The following is a 9,312-nucleotide window of genomic DNA, read 5'->3' as shown; positions in this document are numbered from 1 at the left end:
CTACAAAATTTTTTCTTCCTGTCTTTAAATATTTGCCATTAGAAATCTGGATAGTCTTGTTATATTTATATAAATGCCAGTCCTTAGACTTCACTGATATCTTCTGGCAATGAATTATTTATTCTACGAGCTCACTGTATACTCGTTTTTAATGTACAACCCTTCAATTCCATCGCAAGTTCCTTTTGCTCACATTATAAACACTGCGTGGTTGAAAATCAGCAGGGAAGAATCCCAGAAACGCCAATCCTAATAGATGCAATATTAACTACACATCCCTGAACAAGTGTGTGGTTTCATACCGTGGGGCGTGTATTTTATCCCTATTTACTATTTGTACAGCTGCAGCATGCAGAGAACCACACAACAGTGGATGAGGGCAATGTTGTTCCAGGTCTCTGCAAAGAGACTGTCACCTTGCTAAGGGCCTGGTGCAGCACAGGACAACAGAAAGTACAGGAGGTTGGCCAGATGTGCTGTCATTTACAGTGCCCCTTCCAATGGCCTTATGCTGCCATTGCTGTAGGAATTCGTATTTTGAGTCTCACTTCTCTCCCTGCAGATGCTGAACTGCTTTGATTCAGGGAGGCAACAGGGCAGCTGTTATTTGGCTAAATTCCCTGTAAACTGGTGTGCAATGAAGAGGAATGCAGTGAAGGCAGAGGAATGCAGGATGAGCTTCCAGCAAGGCTCCTCTGGTCCTTCCCTCTTTCACAGGAGCCCACTGGGAGCACAAAGGCTGAGGCAGCACCCTCATTTTCCAGGGGCAGGGCTCTCACCCACTCACAGTCAGGTGTTGGAGCTGAGGAGAAGAAAGGGGTTTTGTTTGGGATACCCTTCCATGTTTTAAATAGCAAAGCACAGGAATTGCTACCTGCCTCCAACTGGCTCTGCATAACCCCACTGTTTTCTGCCTTTCTGGCATTTACAAAGGATTGTGTGAGGCTACATCCTCCCTAAGCAAAGCCTTAATCAGTTTTCAGTCAGTCACTTTTTTTCTTCCTGGCAGCAGATATAAGGCCACACAGTCAAATAATGAACTTGTCTTTCATTTGGATATAGTTTATTAATGACAAAAACACTAATCCATTAATCAATTTAAAACAAGTTGGTAAATGAAAAAATTTCTCAGTCTCCTTTAGTAAGAGGATCACATGCATCTTAAAAGGGGGCCATTATCTCCATGGGTTTCTCAGCTGAAGTTAAAAATCTAAAAATGATTTTCATTCATTTCTCATTAATATGCAAAATTATTCAAATTAGATAGTAATTAACCATCTACTCAGTAGAAAACCTTTTCATGATAATTTATGATAAACTCAGTAGCAGCTTTGATTGAGATTGATTTTTGGTGTTGAGAAGCTATCGTGAATACAAAAAAGCACCTGAAAAAATATTTTTAAACACCTAACTTACAGCTCAGCTAATTATATGGGAACCATGTTCACAGATTATTTCAAAGGAAGGCCTATAGGCAAGATACTAATGCTGAATGAAACGGGCAAAACATCCTTTGGAGTTTGTCCTACATTTCATCTTAAAGCTCAGCTTTCTTCACATCTCCCAGCCTAATTCATTTAGAATGTTAAATGTTTAGCGCTGTTTAATTCAGCAAACGGCTACAGTGGAACCAGGGCTTTGCTTGATAAGGCTTACAGGATTGCTTTCAAGATAAAACCAGTTTGAAAATCAAAATGAATTCAAGACAAACTGTTGTTTTACACCACAGTGTTCCTGGGAATACCAGAATGATTTGTAAACAGACTCCAGGTCTGGTTTTGCAGATGGTGACGGGAGGTCAGTGGGTTATGGGGAGAATATGGTTTTGTTCTCACTAGCAAAGATGAGCTTCAGGACTGGGGACTTGGTAGCTCTAAACACTGGGGACTGGTGTTCAGTAATGTGATTCTCCTGAGGTGGGAAAACCAGAGGGAAAGCAACAGTGACCTTGTGCTGCTGAAGTGGTGCTCAGGGACAGAAAAAACCCCATTCAATACCTACTGCTCCTAGTGGGAATTGCTGCAAGCACCCATGCCAAAGAGGCAGGACTACAGAGGCAAGGAAAAACTGATATTCCTAAAGGCTTTTCCTCTGAACTTGATCACAGAACTAATGCAACCAACAACTGACAATCTCATAATTCACATTTGGGGGATTTTGTGTGATTCGAATAATTACCAACAATAAGAGGAGAAACAGGAACCTTGATGCCAAACCTCTTGAACTCTGTCATCAGGGAGAAGGATGAGGGGAAGGATCAGGTTTCAGTTATGAGCTCTGGGACTGTCCCCGAGGTTTAGCTCCAGCCCAGATCCAGAGCTGTCTGCTCTCCAGGGTGAAATCAAGGCCATGTGTAAGCGGCATCTCACCTCAGGTAAATCTTTCCAGTCCTTAAACCAAGACTCAGAACTGAGTAAACAAGTAACTGGCAGCAATAATAAACATGTAACCGCAGCAAAAGGAAACCTTTGAGCAAATCTCCACTCCTTTAAGTACAATGGCATCAGCATCCACACACATTAGGTCTTGGCTGAGTTTTATTTACTGCCCCACCGCAACCCCCAAACTCCTTTTCTCCATCAGTGCACTATATAAACGTCCTGATTCATCAATAATCCCCAAGTGGGTTTCTCAGCCCTGCATTATTTTTCACACTGTACTGTATTTGCCATCTCCTGACCTGGTACCCACACAAGCCAAAGCACACTGGATCTGACTGCATTGTTCCTCGTTATTCCTCCTGCCTGCAATTGCTTCCAGATGGGGCTGTGCTACAATAACTCCATTCATTCCTCCCTGGAAGGTCTAGCGGGTGGCAGTGGAGAACCTTTCCCAAGAGCCCTCCTTTCTGCAGGCATGGAAAGGACCACATTCATCCTGATCACATTCATCCTCGCTCCTGACATGGGAATGTTTTCAAAGGGTATTAAAAAACTCTGTCAAGAGGTTACTGATGACACCCAAGTTAGTATTTCCTCTTCCAGGGAAACGGTGAGAGTCAGCTCAGATGTGGAACAATGGTTTTAGGATGTTGAAACCAAAATTCCTGCTCAGGTGGAATTCCTGCTCAGCTCCTGTCACAGATGGGCCTCAAAAAAAAAAAAGTCATTCTGGGGAAGAAAACATCATCAGCTGACAAATTTAACTACTGGATCAAAGTGAGGGGAGTAACACAGGGAAAGATGATAAAGAAGAATTTCAGAGGGACTGATGCAGTTAACAGTGCTTTCTGAAACAGCAGAGACTAAAAGGAACAACAAATTTGTTCCAAACTTCCACATCCATTGCTTTTCAATGATCTATTTTTCCTACATTTTGAGATTCGAATAAATTGAAGGTAGGCATATTTTTGACAAAAGCAGAAATAATAACAATTCTCTAAGCCCCTATAAACCTCTTGTTTTTTCCCTTCCATTGTAGTATCTGAGGGGATTTCAAAAGGGGATATCAAGTGCTGAAATACTATTCAGCTTATTTTACTGGTAGGGAAATTGCAGCAAAGGACAGGTTTGGTTATGTGTCCAATAGGTCACACAAGAAGCTTTTGTCAGAAGTAGAAACACTTAACATTAACCTGGAGCCCTTGGCATTAGTGACTGGATGTTCTTTGTGGTTAGGAGGGAGCAGATGCCAGCAGAGTTTAGCCAAGTTTACTGAAATGAAACAAGCCCTGATAAGCAGTGCTGATAGGCCATGGTGAACCACAGGAGCAGTAACACCACACTTCAATGGGATGTGCACTTTTTAATCTGACAGACAAGAGCTGAATGACATCCAGTGGATGGCAGCAGCTCCTGAGGTCCAGCTGGAAACCAAGTGGGATCTCTCTGATCACTTTGCACCACTTGAACGAGACCAGAGCTACCCAAGCCAGTAAGGCAAAGCCATCAGACCAAAAAGAATCCAGCTCAGAAATGTTCTGCCTCCTCAGGAGTTGTGGAACAGCCCTTTTCCACAAAATGCTACACAGATCCTGGTGCTCAGTTTACCCAATCAAAGAGGACTCAAAATGAGGTGGGATTGTGCACAGCCCAGCTGTGAAATTGGGCAGCAGGGACACCCCAGTAGCTACACTGGGCGAAACCCCCTCAATGTCAGCCTATTTACTCCCTGTCAGTGAATGAAGCTGTAGCTTTGTCCTTGTGGGTTTCCAGTTTCATTTCTTTCTGCTGCTTGTGGAAATGTGAAACAGTTAACAACCTTGTTTCAATAATATGCAATTCTGAGGGAGGAAAAATTGGGACCTAAGGAACCTGGCTTTTTTTCCTACCCTTATTATAAAGTCATTTTTCAAATCACCTTTCTGACACATTTGTCCATATTGATTAGCTGCTTTCAGAATGACATTGTCTGACCTGTCTAAATCCATCAATTGCTCTCCTGCTGATGCTTCATTCCCAGGCTACTTTAGCTTCTAATGGTATGGTATGAATATTATTCATAAAGTCTTTTTGCTGAAAAGATCAATAATCACATACATCTTAGGTTTGCATTCTGGGTGTTGTTCAAGAAGCCCTTTAACTGGCCACAGACTCCTCTATTTCCCTTTTATCACCATAGACTGTAAATGTTTCATTAGTAGCATTTAGAGAGTACATACTTGATACTATATCCCCAGGAGTTTCAAGTGAGTTATTAGGAACTTGTTCAGCATTAGGATTAATGCATATTCCCAGTAGTTTTCACTGCATTTCCATTCTGTGTGCCACAAACTCTACAGTTAAGTATGTTTTGTCCACTTAGAAACTGTTTGGTAGGGAAGGCATGCCTTAATTGTTCCCAAGACATTGGGTAATGCTCTACTGATGGGCCTAAGGTTGAACTAATAGGCAAGTAAGATGCAGTTTAGCTTCAGCAGGTTTTAAAGTACTAATGAGGCACAATATAATGAAGTTAAGAACTTGTCAAGACAGGCAGTTCATATAAAAAGTTGAAATAACCTTTTTTTTCTTTTTTTTTTTTTTAATATTCAAGATTACCCCATCACTGAGAGGATTTATTCCACTTAAATATTTTCTGGATTAATAGAATTTCTAGAAAAGGCTTTTTAAAACTAAATGCTCTGGTTGGGCAAGGGGCAAAATGTGTCTGCCTAAATACCAATAGGTCAAATATACTTGCAAAATACAGAGCTTTTTGTTTGAAGAAAGAGTGGGTTGGATATCCTGTATTCCAAGCTGCTTTTTATGAAACTGCTTGTCTATATTTAGCAGCTTTGCAGGCTGGGAAATTTTAGAGCTTTAAAAGAACAAATACTGACTAGTCACCATTTTAACTTTATGACATTTTCCTGGAAGCCCTCTCAGAACAAAATCACAATATTCTAGGTATTTTAGTAACTACAGGATTGATTGGAACTTCATTGGATTTTAACTACTGCATGCCAGGCTGTTGTGCTCAGCGACATAAAATATTTCATTTTCATTTTCTGACATAAAAGTCTAAGTGTCCTGCTGCTGAGATGTATCAATCAAATCAGAGGTTCAAATAGAATATTATCTTTATGCTGGTATGAGAGGGGAAATGATGCTTTAGTTGCCAGTCAATCGGTACCAAATGTCTTCACAGTCACTAACAGACTTCTGCACACACTTGTGCAGAGCCATTACTTCAGGGTTCATAAAGTGGAACACAGCATTTCTGACAATGCTGTAGCCTTTTTTTTTATTTTTAGAACATAAAAATCTTGCTTGCATCAAAAAGGAAAATCCAAACTCATTTTTCAAAGGTTCATTTTTAGACAGGCTTTGCAAACAATTAAAGCCCAAGTGTTTTGTGGAAAGATATTTCAGAGATCTTTGAATGGTTATAATCTGCCCAAGTCCATTTTTTTATGAAGACCAGTGGAGAGCTGCAGCAATGGATAGACTACAGAATTTTTTATTTTGTTTAATGTGACAACCTCTCTGCCCATGAAACATGATTGTTGTGGAGAGGTGGAATGAAGTATTCCCTGCCCTTGAAAAGCCCAAAGTATTTTAATGCAGAAGGATGAACAGAAATGTTTAATTAATAAGTATTTTGGCTTATATTACATCTCGACCTTAAGTGTGATTTTTCCTTCTAGCTTAGCTCACTACTCAAGCTTAGCACAGGCTTTACAAATTTAATTGAAGACTGTACACCAAATACCCCTTCTAGTGGCTCACTGAACAGTGGCTCACAGACACTTTTCTTTCATGAGACCTATCCAGCAACATGTTAAATTTCCTCAGTCAGCTGAAATATTCAAATGAAAGTTGCTGCTGCAATTAGAGAAAAAGAGGAGTTTGGGTTTGGTTGGGGCTTTTTCATGTCTTTCTGGTAGTAAAAGAATAAAAAGCTGACTTAAGTGCTTAAATGTTAGAAAAAGAAAGTGTGACCTGCAGGTAGAAACCAGATCTGGGAGAAAGAGAAAGAAAAGAACAACTCCAAAAGATGAAGTGCTCAACCTCCAGGCTAGGCTGCCTGCTGATTTCCCATGACTTGGTGTGGGAATGAGCACACACCAAAAGGCCTCTATCAGAAAACCAACTCAAATTTGACTTTTTGCACCTCTCAGCACCAGAATCCTTCAGTTCCATGCTGTAGACAAGCAAATCCTCAATTTCATAGGAATTCAGGATCTTCTTGAGTGACTCTCCCAATACAGGGGAGAAGGACCCAGGCTCAGCACTCAGTGCTCCTGAATAAAATCAGTCTGGTTTTATTTAATCAGTCCTGGAGCACAGTGGGGCACAGGGAGCTTTTTGCACCTGGAAGCCACAGAGATAATTTCTGGCCATGCTTTTGCTGCTTTTCCAGGCACAACACCGGCTCTTCTCCATCCCTGCATACAGCCAGGCTGGGTAGGATGCCTCAATTTTCACAGACATTTGAGACTGTTCTGCAGGAAGGCATCAGGGAGCAAAACCTACCCAGTGAAAATGTGTAAAATTTTGGTGGTATCAATTCCTTCTTATTGTTCCTTAATGAGTTGTCTTTTCTAGGGCAGATGTGAATCAGAAACTTGAAGAGGCACAAATGAAGCTCCCCAGGACTGGACACTAAATGTTACTCTGGAGAATATTCCCCTTGGTACTTCCAACACATGAAACATTTCCCTCCCACACAGAGATAATATTAACACTTCACTTCTGCTGACCCTTCACAAGGTCATCATCTCCTAGTCACAAGAGTCAGTTTGAAAGTGCTGCCAGCCTGTGCTTAACCCTGACCCAAAGGACAAGAATCACTGCACTGCAAGGAATGCTGCAGCACTTGTGCTCACTCACTCCTTATTCCTTCTGCCCACCACATCAGGGAGCTTTTCTATGAAGTAGCAAGGAAGAGAGGGAGAAATCCAAGTAAAGGAATTGTTCTGAAGCTTTGCTGCAATAGAATTTATGACACCTCCTTAGCAAATAACTGAGTAAGGCTTCATTAAATGTTATTGTCGAGATTTTCACAGTAATATCCTTTTTCATCTGAGGTAGATAATATTGACAGTGTTGCCAAGTAATTACACCAACAGAGCAAATATATGGCACTGTGCCCTTACAATTCCTCTTCTGGCTGCCCAGCACGCAGCTCAGCAAGCAAGGCTACAGGCCACTGACAGTAGAAGAAATGGTTTTATTTCTTAATTGTGGAGCTCCAGGTTACAGAAATGCCACTCAGACTTGCTAAGCCTCCCAAATAAATAATTGATTATTTCATAGCTCAGTACAGTTACTGTACAAGCCCTAATGCAGAGAGGAACTGGCATTTGTTGGCACTTAGAGTGTGTTGGCAATCCAGGGGAAGCCAGACTAAATTTGTTCATGTGGTTCCTTTTACCCCCAACCATTTGATCAGAGCACAGGCTCAGTGTGGTTGTGGGAACTGCCAGTCCAATCAAAACCCAACTGTAGAACACACCAGCACATCCTTTGCAAGATCATCTTGCTCTACCCCTGCCAGTAGATACTTGGAAATCTCTGGAACTCAATGAATGTCCCTTCAAATGGTGAACACCTTGTCCCACCTTGAAGGTCAACAAGTGACATATATAAATCTTAGTCCCCAGATTCTGTGCAATGTCACTTGGTCAAACCAATTTCCATTTTCATATTGGAAGAACAAACAGTGTTCCTCAACATGAGACATTTTTTTCTAAGATCCTCCATCTCAAGCAATGTGACAATTTACTCTGGCCAGAAAAGGTAAGGATTTTTTACTGTTTACTCTGGAAAAAACCCCAAAATTACAGTTATCTGCTTAGTGGATCAGCTACTTGGGTTATCTCTCCCACATGTGAAAGCTGCCAAGTTGACAGCATGGAAGTGTAAATCCCCTACAAGACACACTTGTATAGCAAAGGAACCAGCAAGGGATGTCTCCCCAGTGCTGAACCCCAGTGTTTCAAGGCTCCTTTGGAAGGACAAGCACAAAGAGCTAGGATATAAATCCCTGCAGTGCCATTCCATGCCTGGTCTGTGGCTCTCACTGCTGAGCAGAGTGTCCATTAGTCCAGCTGTAGCAGTGGATTTGCACTACAAACATTCTTAGCTGGGAACTGGACTGCAAACCCATCCTCTCATTTCCCACTGCAAACCAAAACAGTCATCATGCAGTAATAGCTTTGGTCACTGCTAACCCAGACCCCATCAAAGCAGTGACCTTGAAATGAAAAGGTCTCATCTCACTCCCCTTCCTTCCATTTCTCCGGCAGAACAGCAACACCAAGAGTTCTTAGGATTGGAAAGAATCCAAATATAATGAGTATGTCATTGAACGTTGAGCTCTAAACTGGAAGCCAATGAGAATGATTCACTACCGTTCTCCTCAAGGAAGATTAAAAACAACCCAAAAAATCGAACCCCCAAGGATTTTGTTTTCAGCAATAGGTCAGGAGCTGAACAGTACCTATGAAACTCATCATCCCTGACCTCAGGACATCTCTCACCACTAGTTGATAACATTCAACATTTCCTTATGGCAACCCCCTTTGCTACATTCTGATTTATACATAGAACATTGCAGATTTTGGAATCGGTCCACTGTAACTGACCACCTAAATTATTGGGTCCTTATTTATTTGAATTATTAGTTGAAATTAATTGAAGAGGTTTGTTCCTGAGCCAATGCTGCTCCGTTAGCCCTGTACAACTTGAGTCAAGTGGTAAGGTTGTTTGGAATAGCAGAGATGAAATTTTGGTTTGGTTTTTTCATGTCTTTAATTTTTACTTTAAAAAGTTATAAATATTGCATTAATATAGAGAGTGATCTCTTTAATTTCCACTCCTTATGGTCTGGTTTTTGGCTGGCTTTTTTGGTACAACACTTGCTGCCTTTTCACTTTCAGAAAATCAA

This window comes from Geospiza fortis, unplaced genomic scaffold, assembly GCF_000277835.1.
Source record: "Geospiza fortis unplaced genomic scaffold, GeoFor_1.0 scaffold275, whole genome shotgun sequence".
NCBI lineage: Eukaryota > Metazoa > Chordata > Aves > Passeriformes > Thraupidae > Geospiza > Geospiza fortis.
Note: the sequence above shows the minus strand (reverse complement) of the source record.